This window comes from Patagioenas fasciata, chromosome 5, assembly GCF_037038585.1.
Source record: "Patagioenas fasciata isolate bPatFas1 chromosome 5, bPatFas1.hap1, whole genome shotgun sequence".
NCBI classification, from domain to species: Eukaryota; Metazoa; Chordata; class Aves; order Columbiformes; family Columbidae; genus Patagioenas; species Patagioenas fasciata.
Window position 1 is genome coordinate 15114872 of NC_092524.1, and position 27092 is coordinate 15141963.

Here is a 27092-nt window from a genome sequence, read left to right on the forward strand (position 1 = left end):
TCTTACAAATGTTATCTTTCTTTGCCTCTCACTGATCTGAATATCTAGACCTCTCATTCTACAAATGTAGGTTGAATGTTGAGTGCTTCATACATATCTAAAGTGTTTCAGAAACAAGTGTTTGCTTCATTCTTCATAATCTAATTTTTAAAAAGAGATTTTCTAGTTCCACACCGCTATTTTGAACATAACATGGAACGTTGTGTATATTGCAATAAAGATAAAGCTTTTTGTGTTCAAGTAATAACCACATGCAGACAAAACCTAGGTTATCACAGCCTAAGTGGATTTTTCTGTAGTTTATAAAACCATAGTATGAAAAACATAGGCATGAAAAGGGAGGGCTGAGCTTCCCTAACATTTTCATGTATTTAATTTTGAAAGATATTAACATCCCTAGGAAAAGTTCATCCGGTAATGAAATCTGAAATGAAAAATGACCACCCAGAAGTAAAAGTAGTCATACACAATTAATGAATTCATTCAGCCAGCCAATAAATCTAACTAGCAAACCAGACTCTCTTAATTACGCAGAGAAACATTTTTTCAATGCTTCTTATATTGTACTTTGCTCAAGGCCTACATTACCAATTGGTTGTTTCTTTAATTCTTAAACATTTACAATATACTTTAATGTTATTTAAAATTCAAGTGTCAATCAATAGTACTGTTTAGGAACATATTGTTCTTTCAAGGTTTCTAATTCTGAATGAAATTAATATCAGAAGATTTACTTTATGTGTCAAAAAAGCCTGTGAGTACTCAGTAAGTTATTAGTGTATGCATAACTTCAGTTTTCCAGAAAGGGTCCTAGATCTTCCGTTTGTGCGTCAAACATGGTACAAACAGAGATCAGATATTCAGAAGTTATCACTGCCTGAAGCTCTCTCATTTTCCTTCCACCAGGGACCCATGGGGCCCTTGTGTTGCAGACTCAAGGATAAGTTCTTAAAATTTTTTCAAAGATGTTTTGAAAATTTTCACTTACTCTTCAATATTGTGTGCAACAACAGGCTAAATTAAAAGAAACAGTAACTCTGGAAAAGCTCAAAGCAAGAGACTATTGGGAAAAGAAACAGCTGCCTGACTGAAGGTTGAAAAACCAAGCCAAACCTCTTTGCCTTTCAGTTGCAAGTGTTTTTTTTTCCCAAAAGCTCATCTACTATCACCCAATAATTCTCTCATCTTTCTTCAGTTTTCACAAAAAAAAATAGAAACATCCAGATACTGCTTCTGTTCAACTTTGCAAACACATGCTTCAATGCAGGACCCACGTGCGCTCTTTGTAGAAACCCATCATCAAATTTAGGTAGAGGAGGAAAAAAACCAAGATGGTTCTAATAAGACTGGATCCTCTGCACATTCCAAACGATGGTGCCACTCAAAACTTTGAAATCTAGAGGGTCTCTGAAGGACAAAGCTGCCTGACACTCCCTGAACTACTTCTTTCTACCACACTCCATGCTGAAATCATGTTTACTGTTTCGGGTTTTTTTCCCTTTGGATACAGCTTCTACACACCTGTGACCTAAACTAGCACCAACTGAGCACAAAGGACTGTGCTGATTCTCTGGGCTAGTTCCAACAGCAGGGTCTAGCTAGTGCCAATTACTTGTGCCAGCTTGGTAATGAAAGGTCTCACATATTCCTCCCTTCCAGATTTCCACTTTCTCGAGGAGGGCAGTGAGGAGAACCCCTACAAGGTGACTCATGATCAAAACCCTGCCTCCAATTACAATTATTGCAGCTAGGATTCCTGAGTGAACTTATTAATCGAACTCTCTGCACAGCAAGATCTTTAATTTGACATAAATCCTTTCAAGTCACCTCCAAACCTGGGAATAAAACTAATTTTCCTCCTCCCGAATAGTTCCAACAATAGCGAAAACCCTCCCTGCATGCTGCAAAATGCTTACGTACTCTTATTTGTAATTGATATACCATTTCTAAGCCAAATTTTCAAAAGGCAGATTGCACCTTCATGCATACACTGCTGCGACCAAGCCTTTAGTCCACGCTTACCCAACACTTAGCAGTATTGCATGCCAGCACCTAGAAATCCAAGTGTGAACCAGGACCATGCCACATTAGGCCCTGTACAAATACAGGAAAATGAATGCATGCTCTCTGCCCCAAGAAGACCACAAATAAGAACTCAACTAGAAAGGGGACATACCTGTACCTGAACATAAAATCATGTGTGGTAGATACACTCAAGTATGTGAATCTGAGCACCAGGAGAGCAAAATCAGGTCTAAATGCAAACACGGCACTCTTGTGCTTCTTTAAACATCTTGCCTGTGATATAACTGACATGGATTTTTGGCCTGAAGATATATACACAGATATGGAAACAAAAATTTTTCCAGGTGTCTTAAAACAGATAAGTCAACAGACCCACAACAAAAAACAGAAGTTAACTACACACATTAACTAGGAGCAAGGCAACTTTGCATACACTGGACAAACCCCTGATACTCACCAATTAAGAGGAAGCACAAAAATAGCTTCTCCCTTTTCTAATTTAAACTTTTCCTAGCAGGATGGTGAATGGCAGCTTGGAGCACAGTGCCTGGCTGCTGCTGGTTGTGTATGGCCCCGCAGATCAGCAGAGCAGTAGGGAGGAGAGCAGGAAGAGTCCACTAAAGCACAAAGTGCTGCTTTCACTCAAAAAGGCTCAATTCAACTCAATTCATCTGGCTCCATACCAGAACAGTAGGAGGAATTTAAAGCAATAAAATATAAAAGGGGGGGATGGAAAACCCTAACAATTATTATTTTGTAAAACAATTTTTGTTAGGCAAGTCAGTAAGCTTGCTGTTCCAGTAAGATTTGCCCTGTATATTTTGACTCTAGCAATGTTTGCATAGTTAAAGACACTCTGCTCCCCAGGTAGCACATAGAGACAGGTGCCCTTAACCTGAGTGCAGACATTCTCCAAAATTACTTAAAGTATGAGTATATCCACCTACATCTGCCTTGGAGTTCAGCACAGAATTTCTTAACTTAGGTACAGCAAAAAATATCACTTGTAAGGGCCCCTCAGGACATGGTTACTTTGCTGGGAGGACATATGCTGCTACCCCTTGCAGCCACACAACACCGTTCATCTGTTTCTTAGACAAGCTGGCTCCTTTAGGCAATACACCTAGGAGTGACATGCAACACCAGAAACACTTATCTGCAGGCACCGCTTTGCCCCAACAACTATCGCAGCCTAAAGGAAGAACAGAGATACATTTTGTATTTTCCAGCTAGGGTATTAATTTTGCAAGTCCTGTCACACTACCAGCAATGCTCAGAATCCATTGTGGGGCTGTGCTTCCACTCCCTTCTAACAACCCACTCCTTATGGCCATGATACCACTCCTTATGGCCATGGTGCCATCTCAAGGCACAGGCGCCATCTCAAGGCACATCAGGGATAAGAGGGTCATTAGGGACAGTCAGCATGGCTTTACCAAGGGTAAGTCATGCTTGACCAACCTCATAGCCTTTTATGAGAATGTAACAAGGTGGATGGATGATGGCAGAGCGGTGGATGTGGTCTACCTTGACTTCAGTAAAGCCTTTGACACAGTCCCTCACAGCATCCTCACAGCTAAATTGAGGAGGTGTGGTCTCGACAATAGAGTAGTGAGGTGGGTTGCAAACTGGCTTAAAGAGAGAAGCCAGAGAGTGGTGGTCAATGGTGCGGAGTCCAGTTGGAGGCCAGTATCTAGTGGAGTGCCTCAGGGGTCAGTACTGGGGCCAATATTATTCAATATATTCATTAATGATTTAGACGAGGGAATTGAGTGTACTATTGGCAAGTTTGCTGATGACACTAAGCTGGGAGGAGTGGCTGACACGCCAGAAGGCTGTGCCGCCATCCAGCGGGACCTGGACAGGCTGGAGAGTTGGGCGGGGGATAACCTGATGGAATTTAACAAGGGAAAGTGTAGAGTCCTGCATCTGGGCAGGAACAATCCCAAGTTCCAGTATAGGTTGGGGCATGACCTATTAGAGAGCAGTGTAGGGGAAAGGGACCTGGGGGTCCTGGTGGACAACAGGATGACCATGAGCCAGCACTGTGCCCTTGTGGCCAGGAAGGCTAATGGCATCCTTGGGTGTATTACAAGGGGGGTGGTCAGTAGATCGAGAGAGGTCCTCCTTCCCCTCTACTCCGCCCTGGTGAGACCCCATCTGGAATATTGTGTCCAGTTCTGGGCCCCTCAGTTCAAGAAGGACAGGGAACTGCTGGAGAGAGTCCAGCGTAGGGCAACAAAGATGATTAAGGGAGTGGAGCACCTCCCTTATGAAGAAAGGCTGAGGGAGCTGTGGCTCTTTAGTTTGGAGAAGAGGAGACTGAGGGGTGACCTTATTAATGTTTATAAATATATAAAGGGTGAGTGTCACGAGGATGGAGTCAGGCTCTTCTCAGTGGCAAACAATGATAGGACAAGGGGCAATGGGATCAAGCTGGAACACAAGAGGTTCCACTTAAATTTGAGAAAGAACTTCTTCTCAGTGAGGGTAACAGAGCACTGGAACAGGCTACCCAGGGAGGTTGTGGAGTCTCCTACTCTGGAGACATTCAAAGCCCGCCTGGACACATTCCTGTGCAACCTCACCTAGGCGTTCCTGCTCCAGCAGGGGGATTGGACTAGATGATCTTTTGAGGTCCCTTCCAATCCCAAACATACTGTGATACTGTGATACGATGGAGGGGGCTGGGACAGGAGCATCTCAGTGAACACAGCCGGCCACTACACAAAAGAGCTGAAAAAGTATCAATTAAGACAGAGGTAGAGGGCCAAACTTCATCTGTGACTTGACCTGAAACTGGGAGACATGGTTTCTATTCACGGCGTTCCTGCTGAACTACTAGTAGGTGACATGGGCAGATCTCATAATCTTTCAGTGCGTCAGCTTCCCCATTGCTCAAACACATGTGCATGCACATAAAACAAGAGGCAAAAAAGAAAAAAAAAAAAAAAAAAAAAAACTGGCTTTGGACATACATAGTGTGAAAATCCTATGTTTTCCACCTCTGGATTACAATAACATTGTTCAAGCAAACTTTGGAGCTACTTGTTCTGCAAAGTCTTCAAGCTAAAAAAGGCCTGGGATTTTCAGAGTGATGACAAGTCATATTTTCCACTCTCAGCTTTTTGGCTGAAAGACACCTAGAATGCAGAAAGCCAGGATTTTCCTTTTGAACAGTGCACAGGCAAACCAAACCACATGGCTTCTTTTCACACACCTCTAGGCCAAGGCCAGTCCAGAGATTTCCCATTAAAACCGTACTTTGGGAAGATTAAAGTTTGGAGTTACCCCTGAAGCCCCCAAAGGAGATGACGTATCATTATCTCCATTTTTCAAACGACAAAGGGAGGAACAGATGATGGAGGTCACTTGCCTCCTGTCAACTGAAACACCAGCAACAGCACCAGAACAGGATCTACTTCTGCCCTATCTCAGCCTGGTGTTGATCCATGTGGTTTTTGTTTCGATTTGGCCTTTTAAACTACCGTTCTAAAGATCCACCTGACCCCACTGCTGCTTCAGACACGACCTCTCTTACCTATTTCGGTTACTGTTGCCTCAGAGCTTAGCAGAGCCGACCCGTGTGCCCCAGGTGTGGCAGCGGGGGCGGCCGCTGTGAGGAACGGGGCAGCCGGTTCCAGCCGCTTCGACACGGCCCCGCCACCGGGCACTGCCCGGCCGGGCAGGGCAGAAGGGGGCTCCTCAGGTAAACGTTCGAGAGAGAGAGCCCAGTGCCACCCAGACAGCGAGGAGCGAGGGGAACGGTGTGCGGAACAGCCCCGCCGGAGGGGAGGAGGGCGGGGCAGCTCGGGCCAGCGGAGCCGGGATCCCCCTCCCGCCGCCCGGGCTGTGGGGAGGAGGGAGCGCGGGAGGGGCCGTTGTGGCGGCAGCGGCGCCGCTGCGCTCACCCTGCGCCTCCCGGGCAGCGGCGCTGGCGGGGAAGGAGCTGAGGTGAGCAAAAAACCCAGCACCTCAATCAAAGGCCGTCCCTTTTCTATGGGGCACAAAACGCCCACTGCATGGCCAAGTTTTGTTTCCTGTCAAGGAAATGTTTAAATTTAAAGCTCTCCTTACACCTGTATATAAAGCAGAAAGAAACTGGAATTAATTACTCATGATCTGAAGAGACACTGAGCATTGTCACAGAACCACTGGCTTTCTCACCAGACCTTCTACTGTCATTTGTCCAATAATGCACTTTATTTCTCCCCGCCAGCCTCCATACCCCTCCAATAAGCGGAAAATAAATTCCAGCACAAGGCACCGTAACACACCGAACACAATCAGACTAGTGATACCTACACTAAACATGATTTCACACTAGAGAGAAAAAAAAAATCTTCCCAGCTTATTATTTTGGTACAAATTGGGTTTTGATTCAGTCACGCTGAGAAAACACAAGGAAATTAAGACAAGCAAGAGTTCTCAAAAATTAATTGAAATAAAAGTTCCTAATGGAGAGTAAAAGTCTACATCATTATCTATATTTAAAACCACCATTAAAAGCTAATAACAAAAGGATGGGTGCAGTTACCTTGTTAGTGCAAGCTTTCCATTTTATAGTATTTAAGGAAGAGAGCATAGCAGAGCACGGATTCTGGGCAGGCCCATCATCTATAGGGTGAGAGAAGACAGGGAGGGTGGACTGTAGTGTTATGAGCACTTAAGAAGAGAAGCTGCAAGTATTTGTGGGTTTCTCCCCTTGCACACTTAATAAACGAGCTGGTGGCTCAGTGTGCCCTGCTCACCTGACTGGGCTCACGTGTGCTGTGAACAGACTGTGAATTGTCATGAACTCCCAGCTCCCATAATAAGGACAGAAAGACCAAATGACTGAATTTCTATTCAATGATATTGTCAAGCTTTCTTTTGCAAAACGAGGTTAATAACAACAACATCACTGTCCTTTTCTGTAGGAAGTGCAGGATAGCATAATCTTACTAAAAGATGTCCCTTAGAAGCACATTACATTACAGTAATTATGGAATGTGATCAAAAGCCCCCTCAAATTTCATAGAGTGTTGCTGAGAATACCTCCAACGTATTGATCCTACTGGAGATAGTGGTTTTTAAATGAATTTAAAATATCAAGTAACACGGCTCTTTATTGGTTCAGGTTTGCAGTGCTTTTTTACAATACAGAAACATATCTTCTCTGTAGAAAAATACCAGAGCTTAGAAATGCAAATTACTTAGCTGTTTATTAACCTTTTTTATTCTAGAGAAAAACACACAACTAACTTTCAATCTTTAAAAAAAAAATAAAAGCACCCAGGACAGTCTGAGCTTACAGTTTTTATGCCAGTGGTTAGTGCTAGAGCTTACTTTCCTTATAAATATGGTAAAGTGTTATTATTCAAGGATTCTGAAGCACTATGAAAACTCTGCTAGATGGTACTTAATCACAGTCCCAACTAGACAGGTTGAAATATTAAACACGTTTTGCTAGGACAGGAAATGAAAGTCAGGGAAAGTTTAAGGGCATCTCTCCCCCACGTCATACAACCATTTCTGTGCTTCACAGCACAGCGTGAGGCAAGAATGGACAAATGAGCACCAGCACAGGCGCCTACGTTCACACAACATTAAGCAGCCCCCAGGGAGATATCTGCTTAGTTCCAAAGCAGGAGAACTGGGCATCCCAGTGCCTCTCACCAGGGCTCATTAGGGCTCATTAACTCCCGGAGAGAGCTTCAGCAACAGCCTGAGCCTCTTGCAACCGTACTTCATTACATGGTGTGACACACTGATACCGATTCAGCTACAGCCAGGAGTGAAGATCATTTGCCTCCTGCTAAGCATTCTTTTTTCCAGGGTAAAAAAGACTTTAGGGCCAAAGCTACTATTTTTTCTGCTGTTTATAGGGCATCAACATGCACTGCTTTGTGACTAGAGCTTATAGGGGCAAGAGGTGCCTTCCAAGTTTGCTCTGAAATATAAGTTCAGGGAAACCAAAGAGATGTGGAAACGCAAAGGTCAAGTAACATAATACTAGAAAGATGCTTGGACTGCTCTGTGCCACAAGAGTTGGCTGAACAGATCCTTCACAAGCCTCCTCCAACAGCCCATAAACTCTAAGGAACAGAAGAAAGCCATGCTTCATCTTTGACACCCTGAGAGGAAGACGCTAGCACTCGTCTGCATAAATCACTGAGAAAGCAAACTGGTAAGAAAAGTGAGCTAAAAAAGTGCATAACAACAGCTAGAAGAGTGGAAAGAAAAAGAGAGCAAAAGCTGTGTGTCACATGGACAGCACCGCAACATGACATCTCCAGCAGTGCTAAAACCAGCTTTGAGCAGTGGCTTCAAAACACCCTGCTCCTTAGTTGGTTTTGCCTTCCATAGACCCCTAAGCAAAGCAGTTACTTATATTCTTCCTTCACTAAAATAAAACTTAGTGCTTTCACTGCAATTGCTTCACAATAAAAAAAAAAAATCTAACGCTAATCACGTGATAGTATTGAATCGCATTTCCCCCATCACAGAGTTTCTATACTGGAGGAAAAAACAAGCCCCACAAGTGAAGGGGAAGACTGTTCATTTATCAGTCTGCACTACCACATCCCCTGACCTATTTTATTACTAAAAATAGTCCCTCTTAGGTCACTGCTGCAAATTGAATTCTGCTGCTTCATTGCCCACTGCAATCTCACGGAACTGCATGCTGCCTACACACAAAACACTAAGTAGGTTAACTTATTCACTGCCAGGGATGCAGCCAGTCTTCTCATAGGGATAAAAAGAACGACACGAATAATTTTGCCTAAAATGTTTTAAACGTTTCCTGCAATGCAGTGGAAGTCCAACCCAAATTATTTATATTGCATTGTGAATATAAACACATAAATGCTTGGCTTTCCACTTGCCCACATTTGCAATATGCTTTCCAATATTTTTCTTACAACATATGTTTTCAAAGGCATTCAATGTTACAAGTGAGGGAAGAGCAGCTCTAATGACCTCCTAATGTCCACAAAGCCTAACAGAAACAACAGCCAAGTCTTTCTCACCAAGCCTCCTCACAAAGGTAAGTGTAGGAAGGCACAAAACGAGGGAATAAATCAAAATGTTCCACATTAAAAAGAAAGCACCTTCTTTCAAAAGGCCAAGACTCTCTATTTGGAATTCTCAATCCAAAGCATCTCATAATTACCACACTATGAAGCGAACTGGCAAATTTTGATCCAACAGACAAAACACTACTCAGAGAGAGGAAGAGGAAGGCATGAATGTGACAAAGCAGGAACTTATTACAGGCTTGTAAGCAGGAGACTCAAATAGGTATTATTGACCACTTCATGCTTAATACTGAACAAACATATAGAATATGTTATGTCCTTGCTATTTCACTTGAGTTAGACAGAATAAGACTAGCATAAGCATCTTTCCCTGGGCTATTATCACACCTTCATTTCATTACTTCAATAGCTTCCTAATCTTAAACAAACACACCCAAAAACCAAACACAAAGATCAAAGACAATTGACTTACTTCCTGTCAGCTCTTTGCTTAAATCACTGCAAATTCTGTTGGGAATTTCTTAGTATGCAGCAGATGCACACAGAGCAGAACCATTCAAATGATTTGTGGCCTCATTAACCTGACTTTATTGTTATTTAGTTACGAAACCAAGTTTCTCACTTCCTGCTATTCTAAAGATAATTTCTGCCAAATCTGGGCTTTCTTGTCAGAGAGAAAATCCAATGTCTTCAGGGGCCAAAACAGTCTCAGCTCTGCCGGAGTTTGAGCTGGTGTCATTTACTGAGATGCCTGAGTCACTGTGGGTCACAAATTGTGTGAGAAACCCATGTCCTCCCCAGCTGATAAAGATGAGCTGAAATACGTGCAAGCCCATCCCAACAAGGAGAACCACACAGCCTCTTGTCAAGGATCTCTGAGGTGTGCTCACACAAGAAAGAGGGAACCAGCCTCACCAGCCAAGGTGCAATGTCCCATTGTTTGAAAAGTCACAGAGAACACGCTGCAAAGCAGCCTGGGTCTGTGTCTCTGGTAATCCTGAGCTCCAGATTTTCAACGTCTTGCTACAGCTTGACTATGGTTTAAAAACAAACCAAACAAACAAAACCTACCCCTCACCCCCATTTTCTTTTTTCTAGCTAGCAGGTCAAGGTGAAGTTGGTCTGCTGATACGTATTTTTCAAAGGTACCCACTTCAGTATTGTCAAGTCATGGGGTACAGGTGACACACCAGAGGTACCTGACATATGTGGAGAGTGGTTCTTAAATGAACATGTTCTTTTCTGAAAGAGCTGTTACTTACTACAATGCAAGAGAGATGGGTATTAAGTTATTTACAGAATCAAGACATGAAGTCCTCATTACTTTTTATGAGAATAAGCATGTTTTTACAGTTTCAGCCTGCATAACTAATGAGTCTTCTCAACAGGATGTTCTTTTAGACCTTTAGTTTCTGAGATGCTAGAGCACTAACTGCCATTTATTTCTTATGAGAACGAAAGAGAGTTAAGTTGGACCACTTTTAATGCAGTCATGGCACTTTGAAGATGCGTTACTTCATTCTTTTTGAACTCTCCCAGTAATACTTCTCCTGTATAGCATCTTCCTCTATTAGAAATCCCATTTACAGAAACAAGACTATTCTCAGAAAGATATGATCAAAATACTCTGAAGTCATATGATATGTTATTTAACACGTTGGATAACTAGCAGCAAAGTCAGCTAAGTTAGTATTAGCAAGATAAATAGCAACAGTAGTTAAGCAATGATGCTTTCAATACAAGTGAAAATAGACTACTTGTGCTGCTTTTCTACAATCATAGCACATGAAACTAAGACATCATTTGCATAAGTATTTAACTACCTAATTAACAGTATGGTCAGCAGAGTGGAAGAATGTGAACCTTCTCAACTATAGTTAATATCACACTTTGCAACTCAAAATTTATTAAGTTTGCATACTGATTGAGTACTTGCCAAAACAAAAACCAGAATAATGGTTTATGAAGCTCAAAAGTCTTCCTAGCAAAATTGTTCTTTATGGAGCATTAAGATAAAATCTGTGTGGCTTTCCAAGCACCTGGATCCACTAACATGGATTTAGAAGTGCAGAGCAAAGACATGCACCACTGCTACTGAATTTTTGGGAAAGAGTAGGATAGATGTAATTCATTTTGGGCTAAATGTCAAAGAGAAAAAAGAAACTTAGTAAGATTTTTCAAAATATATTTCAGTCCCAAACCATGAGATTTACCATTTAAAACTTCAAAAAGTTCATAATTTAGGATGGTTTCTGCACATCACTATCTTCTGATAATCAAGTCTTCTGTGTTTCAGCATCTAAGAAAGTTCAGGACACTTAGGTACGAATGAAATGAACTGCCCCATCAACTTCTATCACAGCAAATTATAATTAAAAAAAATATTATTACGAAGACAAGAGAGGCACTTTGGAGACCTGAACAAGCCCTCGAATTAGGTGAAGTGGCATGTGGGTACCTAACTCAATACGATATTTTTACATCCACAGTCCATGGTGCCTTCCATGCTTGGTCACTTATGCAAGTGGCAGGCATCTCAGCTCACCTGCTGGAATGCCTGTGGAAAGCCAGGCACAGGTCACTGCAGCACGTGAGTATTCTGCACTTCGATCTTCACCCCTGAGTTGTGAAGCTGGTTTTGAAACGGGGGTCAGGGCTGGGAAGAACAGAAGCTGTTCCTTGTGGCCAAAAAGTCACACCACCTTCTCTTCCAGGAAGGAAAAATCCTCGAGTTTGAGGACTCCCTGGAACTAGCACTGCTCAGAATATACAGGAGAGTGCATGAGGCTGTCAGCTTATATTCACACTTGGTCAAAAAAGAATTAGCTGCCATCTCACACTCCATTTTGAACACCTGCAAACAAATGCTAAGCCAGCAGGATACCTCCTCCTGCTATCAGCAGTTTGCTTCATGCTTGCTCTCCCTCTCTTTCTCCAGAAGCGCTACTTGAGTGAAGAGACCCCTTGGAAACCTCCACATTTCCTAACACCTCTGAGAACACTTGTAAGCTAAGCTGCATGATACAGGTGCCAAATCATCAGTTGCAAATCCATCTCATCTGCCTTAGTCTCCAGCAGCTGTGAAATTAAAAATAGCTGTCATAGGCAAACCACGACTGAAGATGAGAATGTTTGTTCATTTATTTCAGGCTGATAATGGTGTCACTGTTGACATGTTTGGACTCTGAAAGGAGCACTAATGAGGAAACGGACAAAATTATAAAGGCAGAATACGGAACATTCTAAAATAGGAATGCAAAAATTAGCCTCCTTTTAAATTTTCATGGAAAATCTAACTAGCCATGACAAAATAATATGCTTATTTGTCTCTTTAGGATGAATTCCTGATAACCACAGCAGAGCAATCATTTAAAGTAGCATTTGCAGCTCTTAAAAAAGACCCCAACTTTCTCACCCCGACCAAATTAGACTTTTTTTATCAGGTATCAAAATCATGTGCCATCATTGCCTCCTCATGACTTGAGAAAGACATGGTGAATAAGAAATGGAACAGTATTACTGCAGAATATGCTCTCCTGCTTTGGGTCACTTCCTGGCAAATTCTGACATTTCATGGAATCATAGAATGGTTTGGGTTGGAAGGGACCTTAAAGATCATGTAGTTTCAACCCCCCTGCCATGGGCAGGGACACCTTCCACTAGACCAGGTTGCTCAAAGCCCCATCCAGGCTGACCCTGAACACTTCCAGGGATGGGGCATCCACAATTTCTCTGAGCAGCCTGTTCCTGTGTCTCACCATCCTCATGGTGAAGAATTTCTTCCTTATATCTAATCTAAATCTACCCTCTTTCCGTTTAAAGCCATTACCCCTTGTCCTATCACCACATGCCCTTGTAAAAAGTCCCACTCCAGCTTTCCTGTAGGCCCCCTTTAGGTACTGGAAGGCTGCTATAAGGTCTTCCTGGAGCCTTTTCATCTCCAGGCTGAACAACCCCAACTCGCTCAGCCTGTCCTCATAGGAGAGGCGTTCCAGCCCTCTGATTAACTTTTTGGCCCTCATCTTACACGACACTTTCAGTTCACAGGAAAGGAGCCTTCTGCAAGAATGACAAGTTACATTTTAGCTAGTGTAGCAGCAATATTATCTATGTAGCATGTGTACTTTTCCTGTTATGTTGTCTATAAAACACTAAAATATAATTCTCATTTTGTGAGCCAAACACAGGGTGGGGAGTATGCACAAAGGCTGCTATGGAATCCACTTTCATTGATAAAACAGCAATAGTTGCTCTGTACCTACATGTTGCAAAGTAGCTATTTGGGAAGGAGAGGTGTTATTTTCATTAGGTGAATCCCTGTGCATTAGTCACATATTTGTCAGATTTCCTCTATTACTAATTAGCCATGTAGTCGAACCTTGGGTAATCCAAGGTCAGTCCTGCCTCTTGGGGCTGCAATCCAGGTTTCTTAAATCCCTGGCATGGTAAAGAGCCATCAGTGTGACTGAAATGTGCAAATCATTTCTGAGCTACAGCTTCCCACCACTGTGCCACAGGGAAGAAATACCCCTGAAATGTCCAGGTTCACTGAAACGCTACCTGACATCCAGGAACAGGAAAACAACCAGACTACAGTTACCTACATCCAACCATGAAAAGCATCTCCGGAGACTTTTGGATAAACATGCTTCTAAAACATACAGAATTAAATGCTGCTAAACAGAAAAGCATTGGGCATAATTTAAGTTGAACTACACACTTGAAGGCACATTTAATTATCTTATGAGGCATTACACCCAAGCAAAGGCTTGAATGTTCAGACATAGCTGAGGAGTGGCCATTGACAATGTGCCCCTTCAAACTGGATCCCTGCAAAGCCAGTGAAGAGCTCAGAGACAGATAAGCCTATAGATTGCAGAGGGGAGATTCTCCTGCTGCCCTGCAAGGTTTGCCCCCATCTAAACTGAAACTGTAAATATAAACCCTAAAAATGAAATCATACTAACACAGCTCATTACTGGGATTACATAGGACTACACTGTTTTTCAGACACTGCTATATCCCACAAAAATGCAGTACTGGCATTTGGACCACAGCGTAACACTGATTAAATAAAAACTTGCCACTGAAGCTGAGAGGATGTTCCAACCACTGTAACATATTTCACCTTTTTAGTTTCATCACTGCACTAAAATATTTCACTTGAAGAGTAGAAATACTTCTGAAACATGTCAGAAATAAGCAGGATCATCACTGACATTCACTTACTATGCATTCGGAATTAAAGGAGAACCTTAGTTTAAGAAGAGAGGTCCTTTAAACTACCACACTTTTGGCCTAGTTCATGTCACTCATTTGTTAAGTTACATTCAGGTATGACTGTTGCAGAAGCAAGAAGCTATGTAAGAATGAATTGTAACAGCTTTTTGGAGAATAACCAAGATTTGCATACACTGCTTATGCGTTCATGCAAACTTTTGTCATTCTCAGGATTACAAAATGGATGCTGGAATCCTCGCTGTGTCATTCCAGCTATTGGTCTTCAATTTGTCAAAGATACACAAAGTATCACACTCTTGGAAATTACTTATTCCACTTCTCTACCCAGAAGAAAGTGCTGTGTTTTCACCTATCACATTTACACAAAGTTTTTACATGTTGTCATCTTTGTGATGCTCATTTCAACCTCATATGATAAAGATAAAAGGCAGAGCAAATTTCATACAATCATTCCCAGAGAAGAAATGCTTTGCTGGTTTATCAGGAAAGTAAAGCACCTTTTGTGCTTTTCACAAGCCTATTTCCCCTTTCTCCTTTTTTGCTGCTGTTCTGAATGAACCCACTGATGAAGACACAGGATTTGCGCATGCTGGAGGCCAAAGTCTTTACTTATTTACAGACCGCTGCTCCTTTTGTGCAATGACTTGTAGAAGACAGCCAGCCGTTCCACTTTGATTACCATGAAGAGCAGCAGTACTAATGCATGACAGGAAAGCCCAGGCTATTCTTAACATGACTTCATTTTACCAAAATAACAACATGGCTAAATATTCTAAGGAAAGTTCCAGTTTAAGTCTGGAAGAGAAACCACAGATGATCCTGAACAGCAAGAGACACTCAGCTTTAAGAAGGCATCCGGGCAATATTAATATCAGACTAAAACAGTTTTGGGAAAACACAAATAAGGACAACGAGAAGAATACACCAAGTTCCCAAGGGTCATAGAATCATTTCAGTTGGGAGAAACCATCAAATAATGGAGTGCAATCCCTAAGAACCTCGTCTAAACACCTTTAAAACACCTCCAGAGATGGTGACTCCACCACTTCCCTGGGCAGCCTGTTCCAATGCCTGACAACCCTTTCCAGGAAAAATTTTTTCCTAATATCCAATCTGGACCTCCCCTGGCACAACTTGAGGCCATTTCCTCTTGTCCTATCACTTGCTACTTGGGAGAAGAGACCAACCCCCTCCATGCTACAACCTCCTTTGAGGTAGTTGTAGACAGCGATAAGGTCTCCCCTCAGCCTCCTTTTCTCCAGGCTGAACAGCCGCAGCTCCCTCAGCCACTCCAGGCCCCTCACCAGTTTGATGAGTCAGATGAGATGAGTTTTAAAGAAATGCTTGATTCATATTTTTGTGAGGTAATAGTAGAGAACTTAATGGCTTAACATCCAGATCAAAAGTTCAGCTGTACTTTTACCAAAAAAATGAAATAAGCCATCTTATATTCTTCATAAAGGCCATCACCCACCTTAACCAGAACCTCAGATTGTTCTGTAGTGCCCCACAGAGAATCTACTGTTTGGAAGTGATGCATCTAAGTTATTGCACTGTAGCCCTGGAACATTAATGAAAAAGAGACAAATGACATCCAAAAGTTATTCCTGTGCATCTGTTTTCACATCTTTGTAAGCATAGAATAGGTATGCAAATGGTCCACAAATCTGGGTCAGCACATCACACACATCTACAAAATTATCTAGATGCTTCCTCTAAGGGTTAAAGTAATAAAGCAGCTGCCTGGGTATGCCTGGTTCTGACATTAGAATTGGCATAAATAGTTTACCATTATGAAATGAAGGGGCTGTAATCTGGATGGAAAGTAAGAAGTAATTAAGGAGTATTAACATATAATCATCCTGCATCACCAGAATATGAAAACAGTAAAAATTTGAAAAGGAATATCCAAAGCCAGCGATCAATCTAATACACAATAAGGACCCTGATTATCTTCCACTGTGATGCAATTCAGACTGCCTTAAGAACTCAAGTTGGACCCACAAAGACTTGTGTGTACAAAAAATGAATAATCTTAAAATAACTCTAAAAAATCTTGGCTGAAATCCCTCAGATTTCATGCAAGTGTCACACATCTCATTTACCACAGGAGTACACCTGAGACATTCCAGAGCAGTGAGGCAACCAGCACGCACCACCCATGTTTTAAAGCTGCCAGACACGTCACAGAATCATGTCAACTAGTTCTGAAAGAGATCGAGCCCTAAAGTTATACTTAGTTATAAACTGTTGGTGGCAGCTGACTAGATTATAGATGAGTGACACACACACACAAAAAAAGCCCACAGGCAGATCATTGCACCACGCAATCCAGACTTAACTTTTCCACTGTATACTAACATATCACATGTTTTTGCACTGTTTTGTGAGCAATTTCCTTCAGCATAGTCTCTCTATATTTAGGGACAGAGAATATACCCATTAGATCTACCTCAAGCTGAGGGGAAAAAATTTAATTAGATAGAAGCAATTTCTGCTAAACATCTGCTTGCTTAAATTAAGGGAATAAAACCTTTTTTTTTTTTTTTTTAATTTCTGCATCTAGAAATGCCCTTCATTTTTCCACATTCTGTACAGAATACCAAATGGAGGTGTGTTATGCTATAGAAGCTGAGCATACATAGACCTTTCAGCACTGACACATCACACACCAGCTTTGCAGTACTGTGGCATCATCAACATTTTGCTGCCATGGCCAAGTGTTTAACAGCTCACAAGGTGACTCAAACTCGACTTCAAGCTTGATTCTCCTATCCAACACTAATGCAGCTCAGTAGACTATTGTATAGTGCTACTGTACAGGCAAAACTATAGTTAGTTGTGATTATATTTGTTTTGATTTCAGTGAATGGTCTTATCCAAAAGCTGCTCTTAGGAGTCTTTCCCCATTTTTCATTGGCACTTTGCTTTGACAGAATGGAGTTTCCTTTCCTTAGAGTGAGAAGGTGGCAGATGGGAGAAGGAGGAGGATCCAAGCAGACAGAGAAGTAGTACACAAGACTCATGCTGAATTTGTCAACAGAACAAGGTTTCTTTACTACAGTGCTTAAAAATAATTAAAGTGGCTGCTTCTTTATTCAGCAAACCTACAAGGGCTATAGAGTAGCATTCAGGCTTTTTTATTTTACAGTATCCAGAATTTAACTAGGAAGAATCTTGCTTGGCAGTTAACTTGATCAGCAGCGTCCTAGTAAGACTCAAAGAATCCGAGTAACATCTGAGTGACAGCGAAACATTATACTACTCCTGCTGTAAATGGCAGGCAACACAAGGCTTGGATGTAAGCAGAATACATTTCGAACCCTGCCTCCTTCATTAGTAGGTGGCAACATGATTAGGGGGAGCAGCTTCAAAATAGAATGAGTGGTCTTAGAACAGCATAAAATCCTGATACCTTTAATGTTTTTCCTCTTTTGGGTCTACGAAAAAGAAAAATTGCATGAGCACTAAGGTTATGACTGGCCAGATGCACCCAAAAAAGCAGCACAGACTAACAGCTCTGCTTATGTCTGCATTCTGGCACAGGCAGATGGGGAGACTTGCCTGGCATTCCTCTGCAGGGGAGGAGCAGGAGAACTGCGCTGCTGTGACTATAGGAAGACTCCAGGTTAAATAAGCATGTCTAAAAGTTGCCTCCAGTACGAATCCTTTCATCACCACCAAAAAGTCCTATAATAGAGGAGACTAAAGTCACATTCAGTGATCACAAATCAGATGGTGAGAGGATCATCCATGGTAGGGCACAGAGACTGGCAAGACTTGTCCCCCTCTCTGTACAAAAGTAAGATAAATAAAGTACTTGCTTTTCTTGCCTAAGCAAACATCTGCTTCTAGGAAAACGCCGGAATTACCCATGCATTTGGTTTATATCATAGAGAACCAGTGAGTGCTACAAATTGACCACACATAACACATCATCCTGCACGTTCAACGTGAAGCACACATTAACATGATTAATTCCTATGCAACTGTGATTTCTGCTGTAATCCCATTTGGAGGGCTCAGTTACACAACTCCCCTTGAAGTAAAAGTCACAGATTTGATCAACTGTATTACCTCAACAGAGAACAGTAACAAATTATGAAATATTCCAATGAAAAATAGGGACCATTTTATTTTACAGGAGTTGCGAGTAAGCATTTTTTCCAATCAATATCACACACAAAAAAAAAAAACATGTTGGCAAATGTAACAGCTACCATGTTTCTGTTAAAACAATGGAATTTAGCATGCTACACTGCACAACAGCCCCTACCCCTTGAGCATACATAGACCTTTCAGCACTGACACATCACACACCAAGCATCCCATGTGTTCATTTAGAAGTACAAAATGTTGCAGGGCTTTAAGAGACACACCTTTAATCTCATGTAATTTAAAAAGACCTTGAAATGCTCAGAACTGACAAAAAACAGTACAAGAGAAAGCACACAGGAGCAAGCAGTTCAGGGGAATAAAAGGAAGTTTGAAAGCCAAAGCAAACGTACCTTTCAAGCCAAGTGAGCTCCCTACCCAGAATTAAACTATTACATGGATTTGTGTTGCTTGTCATCCTGCCCATTATCTGAGATTTCTCAACTCAGCAAGACAGCAGCCGGTGTCACTGAAAATCAAAAGCATAGAGAAGACAAACTCCAGTTTAGTATCCTCAACACTTACAGCAAGGCAACTCAGATTTGTCACCAACGTCATGATGGGTTAAATTTCTTTTTTTTTTTTTTTTTTTTAATAATAGCAAAATGTCTGAAGAAGGGGAAAGGAAGATGATTAATGAAGTATCCTAGTAGAAGAACTTCCCCATGTTTTATTAAGTTATTGTTTTGAGCATCATCCACAAGCAAAAAACAACAACAAAAACCTCATCAGGTTCATAATCCTGTCTATTCAAAGTTTTTGGGTGACAAAAATTATTTCCTACAGAGAGAAATGGAAACTGAAATCTTCTAGCCATGTATGTCCTTCACTCACCAGAAAACTATCGCATCTTGCCCTATAGAGCATCTCATTGGCAGTGGTACTCTGGGGGATACAGAACAGCCCGATTCTCTTTTACAAGGTAAGGGGAGATTTGAGAACAGCTTATAGATTTTTAAGTCACTAGCACTGCAGGTCACATAATATCAAAACTCTGAGAATCTGCTATATTCTGCGAAGTTCCCCAGAGGAACCCAGGTCTGGGAAGGCCAAAGGAATGGCCACAGAGAACACTGGCGGTCACTCTCACAGCTGGTATAAGCTTGGGAAATTCCACAGTGGCTCAGCACCACATAAGCTGGCTGAAGGTATTTCAAAAAGAGGTGAACAATGGCTGTAACCTCACACTCACAGAACAGCCCAACAGTTTCCAATCAGTGCTGTAGTACATACTAACAATATTTAAGCCAGAATCATGTATTATATTCTCAAGGCAATTATTCCATTAGATTTATAGATGGGAAGAGTATTTAGGCCAGAACACTTATTAAGCTAGCGACAATGTCACTATCTCGTCTGATTTGGGGGGCAGGGGGTAGAAAATCTATCAAATCTATGAAGAGACTCAGCATACTGTTGTTTTTTCTTTTTTTTTTTAATCACTACTGTTTTCAAGGAGTTTTGTTGCAGTTGTTGCTGGTTGGGTTTCTTAAGAACTCCGATGGGTGTGCTACCATCGTTAGCAAGTTTAGAGCTACCACAATCAAATACATGAGTAATACAGGCATTTTGCTCCTCAAAGACAAGACCTTTATATATAGCAGTAACCTCTTACTTCATTCAGCTTCCTGCTAACTACAGGTATGTTTGAAACGGTGCCATATACATGCTTGACCCAGTGCCTCTTTGATTTACTTGATCAGCATGAATATATCAACCCTTCTTGCTGCTCCACAAATGTTAAGTATGCTGTGTGGAGTGCTTCCTAAAACCCTGTTCAGCATAGCTTTCAGTCCTCCTCACTTTCTCATTGTTCAAATAAGTCCAAAAATCTAAAAATAAAATGAGGCAGACATTTCTCAGAAATAATAAAAGTCCTGGTTTAGCCTGGTTGCTCCTCAGAGACTGCAAAAAACACAGGAAAAAGCACAAGAGTGAAAAGAGTCTCAAAGTATTTTTTATATTTTAATTACTTTGTTACCTCCCTTCCATAAAGAAGTGTTTGAATGAAACAAGTTCAGAAAGCAAAGACAAGTAAAGGGTAATTTTTACAAATATGACAACTTTTAATATCTGGTTTTGCTTTGTTTCCCTAATTGTTTTAAAATACCTCTCCAAAGCAAATGGTTTCTAATAAAATGCTTTATTTTTACCCTGCTCCAGGCTTGCAAGCTTGTGTCGAGGGTTAAGATTGCGGGGTGACAATCAAACCCTGGCAGATGTATTGTTAACCTCCTCTCCCCCCAACTTCCCCCTTTTGCCCCTCCCTCTCCCCCCTTCCCACTCAGGACAGGTGATCGGGAGGGAAAGAAGGACAGAGAGAAGAGAGTTGGAAAAGTTAAAGATGTTTTACTAATGCTACTAATAAGAATAGAGAAAATAATACAAAATATACAAAACCAATCTTGAAAGTCTCAGCAACTGCAGAGCCAGCACCCAAAGTCCTGGATTAGACTCTGTAGCCAACCGGAGCTGGATTCAGTCTCTCACTAGGCCTCAGTTCGCAGGGACGACCAGCAAGGTCCTCTCCTAATGTCGGCCATAAGCAGAAGGGAAGGAAAAGGGACGAGATCCTCGTGATCTCCCACCTTTATATGGAGTATTCACGTGAATGGAATGTTATACACCGTTGGTCAGTCTCTCGATCACCAGTTTCTCGTTGCCCCTCTCGCGAGATGTCCATCCGTGCTTATCAGTAAGTTTGCATTCCATTGCTAGGTTTAACCAAAACAAGTGTCGAGTTCTCCAGGAAAATGCAGCTAATATGAAGGCTTTAGCTGACAGGCAAATTCACTAAAAGAGAAACTTGTTTTTAACAAAACCAGGACAGCTTGAATGGCTTCTTCTTTATTATTAATAAGTAAAATCTCTGGATTTTCTCCATTACAATTTCTACTACCTTCAAGTTCAAAGTCCTAATTCATAAAGTGGGGAAAGAGGATCTGCCCTTTTGGAAAAGTGGAGAAACAATTCCCCATCCACTTTGGTTTACAAAAGCTTCAAGAAACCTGCTTTGATTAACCTATTTAGTCCTGTGCAATTACAGGCGTGCAAAGGATACCTGTATTGCCCCAGAAGTGTCCCCATTACATCATCAGCCTTGCAATATTTTCACATGTATCCTTACAGCATCATCTCTCAGGCCTGCGTCACTGTCAGCATCTCTGCCTTCAGCCTTAGTTTTTAAAAGATTTTTATGTCCTTCATAACTGAAAGAGAGCGGTTGGAGAATGTGACAAAAATGCATTGTAAAATCCAAATACTGGGCAGCAAAGATGACTTTGAAACATGCATTTGTGAAAATCCCCAGCTCATGGTCAAGCCAATCTCAGAAGTTCAAAAAATCCCTACTTCAGATATTTTTATTAAGCAGAAAGCTACCTAGAGTATTTAAGATGCTATCAGTAAGACACACACACAATCAAAAGAAAAAAGCTTCAGAAATTATTCACTGATAGTGGGTAACAAACCAAGCTAGGTCCCACATATCTGTGCACTGACAGAAATATTTCTTAGTGCTCCTTAGAGGAGCTGGAGGCTGAATACACACAAACATGGGGGTGTCAACCCAAGGCTGCACAGCAAGATGTTCACCCCTGGAGAGCCACAACCCCCCAGCACAGCATGGGCACTGCTCATGCCAGCTTTCCAGATACAAACCCCCTTTCCCTCCTGTCAAACACTGAGTTGCAAAATTTAAATTTTAAAATTTAAATTTTTAAAATTTAAGCATTGAGGTTGTTGCATGTACAGAGCCCGGAATTATCAGCACAGCTTACTTAGGCGTTGCTCAGTAGGACAGTACTGAAGCCTTAACTTGTTGCACTTCCAAGTGCCTTCAAGCTGCTTTGCTGGCCTTGTTGCTTTTACTTCGGTGAGTATCTCTCCTACGTGATCAAGATGACTCCCTGAAGCCAGACATTTATCCTTTCATTTCATTTCATAGCAAACAAGCACAATCTTTCCTTGGTGAGTAAGGGTGACTTTTTTTTTACTCCTATTTGCTTCCTTGAAAATTCAGATAAATATGCCTTAGATATATTGGATATATTTTTATTCTACTTTAAAGTAATTGTTCCACTTAGAGCCTGAGAGTAAACAAATACAATGAAATCGAAGTTGTTTTCTAAATACTTATTATCCATCCAGTGAACCCTCTGAGAAAGGACTGCATGCATCTGGACCGCAGCTCCTGCTCTTAAGAGTCTTCCCACACTCCACAATTTTCTAAAACCAGGTGCAATGACTTTTTCTTTTCACCAATACCTGCAAGCAAGAGCTCTCATTCTGCTTCACGTGAAATTCTTGCTTGGTAGCATTTGCTGGTTGTTTGCTAGATGCCTATGACATTTATCTCCTCTAACTGTCACTCGTATTTCCCGCTCGATGGTTTTAGCTGTCACCAGAGGTTAATATTGCACGCTTGCCTCTTGCCCATCTCCTGCAGGGTTCTGCAGAATGATCCCTGTGGATGTGATACAGAGTCTCACAGGAAGCAACAACGGTTGGTGCGCAAGAGCTCAACTTTAGGCAACTATAAGCTGAGGCCATGGTCATATATAAAGTTCAATTAAAATTTTTACAAGAACCGTGACTTTTTTTATACAGAAAAAAAACAGCTTTCATCTTCAGAGCCTAAGCAGCTCTGCATCGGCTAAGGATAGGAAACCACACTGTAAACAACGTGACGAGGACTGCATTATTACCTGCTTACATGCCAATTAAGATAGAGACACACACATACAAAAATTAATTATATTTTAAAATTGCCTCTCCGAGGGGAAGGAAAGTGATTGCAACTGTTAGTTGTAATGCAGTATTTAAAAAAGAAACCGGGTCACATTATGCTAGGCAGTACTAAATTACACTAAGAAGTAGTTTTTATTGTAAAGATTTCACAATCTGAATTGACAAGAGAAGAGGAAGACAAACAAAGCATCTTGGAGAGTCAAATCATTCAAAACGTGCATCAATACAAGCCTGGAAGAGATGGTCTAGACCTCATTCCAGTCACAGAAGACGCAATACAGCCAGATCTTATAATAAACTCCATGTTTCTTTCAAGGGGTCAAGGCGATCCCATTTTTTCCTTGTGAATCTAGTTAGCTTTTCACAGCAAAATACCCTCCCTCTCCTATAACCAGCAGCCACTGACTTTAGGCAATTTGTTTGATACAAAACTTTTTTTTAGCCCTATCAGAAGGCTTTTCCAAATGCTCAAACTGGCATTTCCTCATTTCTCTCCTCATTACCTTACACCCACAAATTCATGAAATAGCTGGCAGCCTGGCTTTCCATTAGCCCTTGGAAAAGAAGCTCAAAGAGACCAGAGGATCAGATTTTGTGAGGGTAATTTGATTAAAATAATAACAACAACAACAACAACAAATTCAGCTTCTGTCTTACTAGAGGAACAATTAGTTTGCCCAGAGCATGAAATAGTCTATGGAAAAGAAACAGAAAGCGAAAAGACACTTGAATGGCACTGTTATGACTCACTGGTATGTAAAGATGACAGCAAAGCTGTGGTGTCAGATCTATATCCAGCTATGCAGACAGCACTCAGGTGCTCAGTTAATGATGAGAGCAAGGCTGCGTTTTCACAATTAATAGAACCACAGCAGTTTATATTTCAGAGAGCTATTTGAACAGTTAAAGGCACATAAGAGCTAAATAAAATACAAAATGGCTCTGCCAGAGAACAAATGTAGAAGGCCAACATATAACCCCCATGGAAATGACGACAGGGATGGTTACTCGAAGTCCTGCAGGTGCCCTTTAATAAGCAGCGAATGCGATTAGTGCTGCAACACGACTCCTTGCTGCTCTGCCAGGAAGCTTTACAATAGAGACCCGTGCTGCGGGGGGAGTTGTCATACATAATAAATAAAGCAACAGAGGAGCAGACTGAGGCTCCTTCCTGAACACCAGTGCCCTCCGCTGCGTGTGCTGAAGATTCCTCCAAATACCACAACAATATGAAAAGCGAGAGCGAGAATTTATGATTTTTCTCTTTATGACAGACCGCGGAGTCCCCCAGGAGCGAATGTCAGACACATGACTACATCTGCAGCTCCACAGGGTTGCTGTGAACATCTAAATAACGCTGTCAGCGTGACACAGAGATCCGTCCATCAGCCCGCAGAGGCTCCTCTCCCCATTGGTGCTCACTCTGCCAGAGAAATACGCCTTTCATAATCTGTTACCGTGCCACCTCATCTGATGCTTTATACAATAACTCAGTTGGAATCATGGAACTTCACTAAACGAGCATGACCTCGTTAATTAAGTGGTTCCCACGTAAGAACCCTTCAGCTTCCTATTACAAAATGTGGAAACAAAGGGTTTGGGAAACCATTGACACCACCACCATTTTAGGATGCGTATCACCAGCTCCATAAGTTTGGGATCACTTTGATCACATTTATTTTCCAGCTCACAATTGCTACGTTCTATCAGCATAAGAACACAATGAGCAAATTGTAACAGCTCATGGAATAGTTATAATTCTTTTACTGCTCCTCTAACACTATTACAAACTTTAGTTCAGAGCATTTGAAGCGCAACCTGCCATTTGAGCAAGGAGATGTTTTATCCCAATTTCCTCTACTATTCTTCCATTCAATTCAGTATTGCTGATTACTCTCCAACTGGATGAACTGCAGCTTCAGAGGGATATGAATGCCCATGCTGCCGTATTTACAGCAGTGGTCGCACCTGAGCTACAGAGAAGACAGAATCTTGAAACATATCACACGTTCTAAAATACAGCAAACAAAAAAGGCAACAGGAGACAAATCTAACCCTTTTCTGGAAGGCCCTATTATTTAGCAGAAAGTTGTTAAGTGTTTTTTTAAATGTTGTATGAAAATGCTGCTGCATTGAACACACTGAAATGTAGCTCAATGTGATAAGACAGGGACTTATCTCCTCATATGTCAATTGTGCTTCCATGTGCAAAAGATGCTTATGGTTGGGTGGCCAGTTTGGCCATTTGGGGTTTGTGGGTTTTTTTCAGTGGGTTGTTTTTTCATTTGGTTTGGGTTTTGTAACATTAGTTACATAGTGCCCTCTCCACTACCATTACTCACAGGCAAAAAGCAATGCCAAGTAGCTAACTCGAAAACAAAAGAAGTCCAGAGGAGACAGAGACAAGTGTCAGGGGAGTGACTGCACAGTGACAGTGACATAAAGCCCAACATCTGGTGAACGCTGGTGCTCGACCCTCACCTGCACCCTCAGTGCCCCTGCGGGAGGGTCACTGCACAACGGTAAAAACTGGGATTTGGGGAGCATCTCGTTGAAGGAGGTTTTAAATTCACCACGCAAAAACATAACACAGCCCTGAGCAGAAGTCAGAATTCACCACGCTGACTATGAAGGTGCAAGGAAAAGCCATTTGCACTACTTGTCCAAACACTTTTCCCCTTCAAAACACTATACCAGAAGATATTTACTTGAGAGGTCTATGTCCTTCTCTTCCAAGTACCCATCACATAAGCAGAAAAATCACCAATCAGATTTTGTGTCAGCCACTGCACTACTGTAGGCTTGCACAGACCAGCTAAGAAATAACTGCTTGTAAACATGCAGTGAAGGGAACCCTAATTCCCCTTTGAAGGTTGCTTTAAAGATGGACTTTAATAGAAACTAATAAGCTCTTAAACCTGTTTTTAAAACAAGTACTTCTCCCTACACATCCCTCCAGTATCTTTCTTTTAGAAGATCCTTATTGGTTTATACAGGTTGAGCAAATGGCTAAAAGCAAGATCAAAAAGGGTTATTATGCTTTTCCAAGGTTTGGGGGAGCCAGATTATAGCAGGGGCATCCTTGTAATGATTTTTTTGTTGTTGTTTTTTATTACTTCAAGAAGGCTTGAATAAAATTTCTGGGTTTAACTTCTATTAAAATGAGCCATTTGCATTTGGAGGCTCTTCAAAGCATTATGTCCAAGTGTCCTGTGGTTGCAGCACAGTCAAGACATGCAAACATTTTATAACAACTCTGCTTCTGCATACTCAATATTGCTTGATTATTTAAGTTGTAACATTGCATGAGCTGCATGTGGCATGGTAAGTGTTCTCTTCAAGGATAAATACTCTGTTTTTTAAAAAAGGAGGATCAAAGTCTACCTGGGGAGCAGGTACAAACTTGATAAGGCCCTTTGCCATAAATATCATTTTAAATCATATGCTTTTTAGGGTAAGAATCAAACCTCCTTACTTTGTCAGCATTGAAAACACTATAGACTCCAAGCCTGGAAAAACTCACTTTTGTCACACTGATTTAGCTTAATTATGTATTTCAGTCACTCAAGGATTCTGTCTTACAATCACAAAATTCAGTGCTACACAGCACAGCTACCACACTTGGGTTGAAAAGCCAGCCTTGGTTGTTCTCAATACGAACATCCACAGTTTGCAGTGTTGGAAGATGGTTTTCAGATGTGAGATGTTATTCAACATTTATATTAAATAACTATTCCTTTTTTTCCAATCAAAAATAGGCTGCCTCCCATGACAATTAATCTTTGATTGAGATGAAAAGTGCAAGGTTTTTTCTTATTAGGCAACGATTTTCATTTTCAAGTGAAAGTTCATACAAACATGAAAATTATTATAATATTTGCAAATTTTAGAATTAGTATC

At 41.4% G+C, this 27092-nt stretch overlaps 1 protein-coding gene across 5 annotated transcripts in view; it reads right to left on the minus strand.

The window, feature by feature from the left end:
* SERGEF (secretion regulating guanine nucleotide exchange factor) overlaps nucleotides 1–27092 on the minus strand; it is a 156583-nt gene that overhangs the window by 37103 nt on the left and 92388 nt on the right. Inside the window, exons 11-12 of one of the 5 annotated variants that reach the window (XR_011739298.1) lie at nucleotides 18797–18912; nucleotides 17889–17978 (exon numbers count right to left, since the gene is read on the minus strand). The exons of 3 other annotated variants lie outside the window; for them this stretch is intronic. The gene's annotated coding sequence lies outside the window, so the exon portion shown is untranslated. Of the gene's footprint in view, nucleotides 1–17888; nucleotides 17979–18796; nucleotides 18913–27092 lie in introns of those variants that run through there. One more of the 5 variants, XR_011739297.1, reaches the window with a different exon arrangement.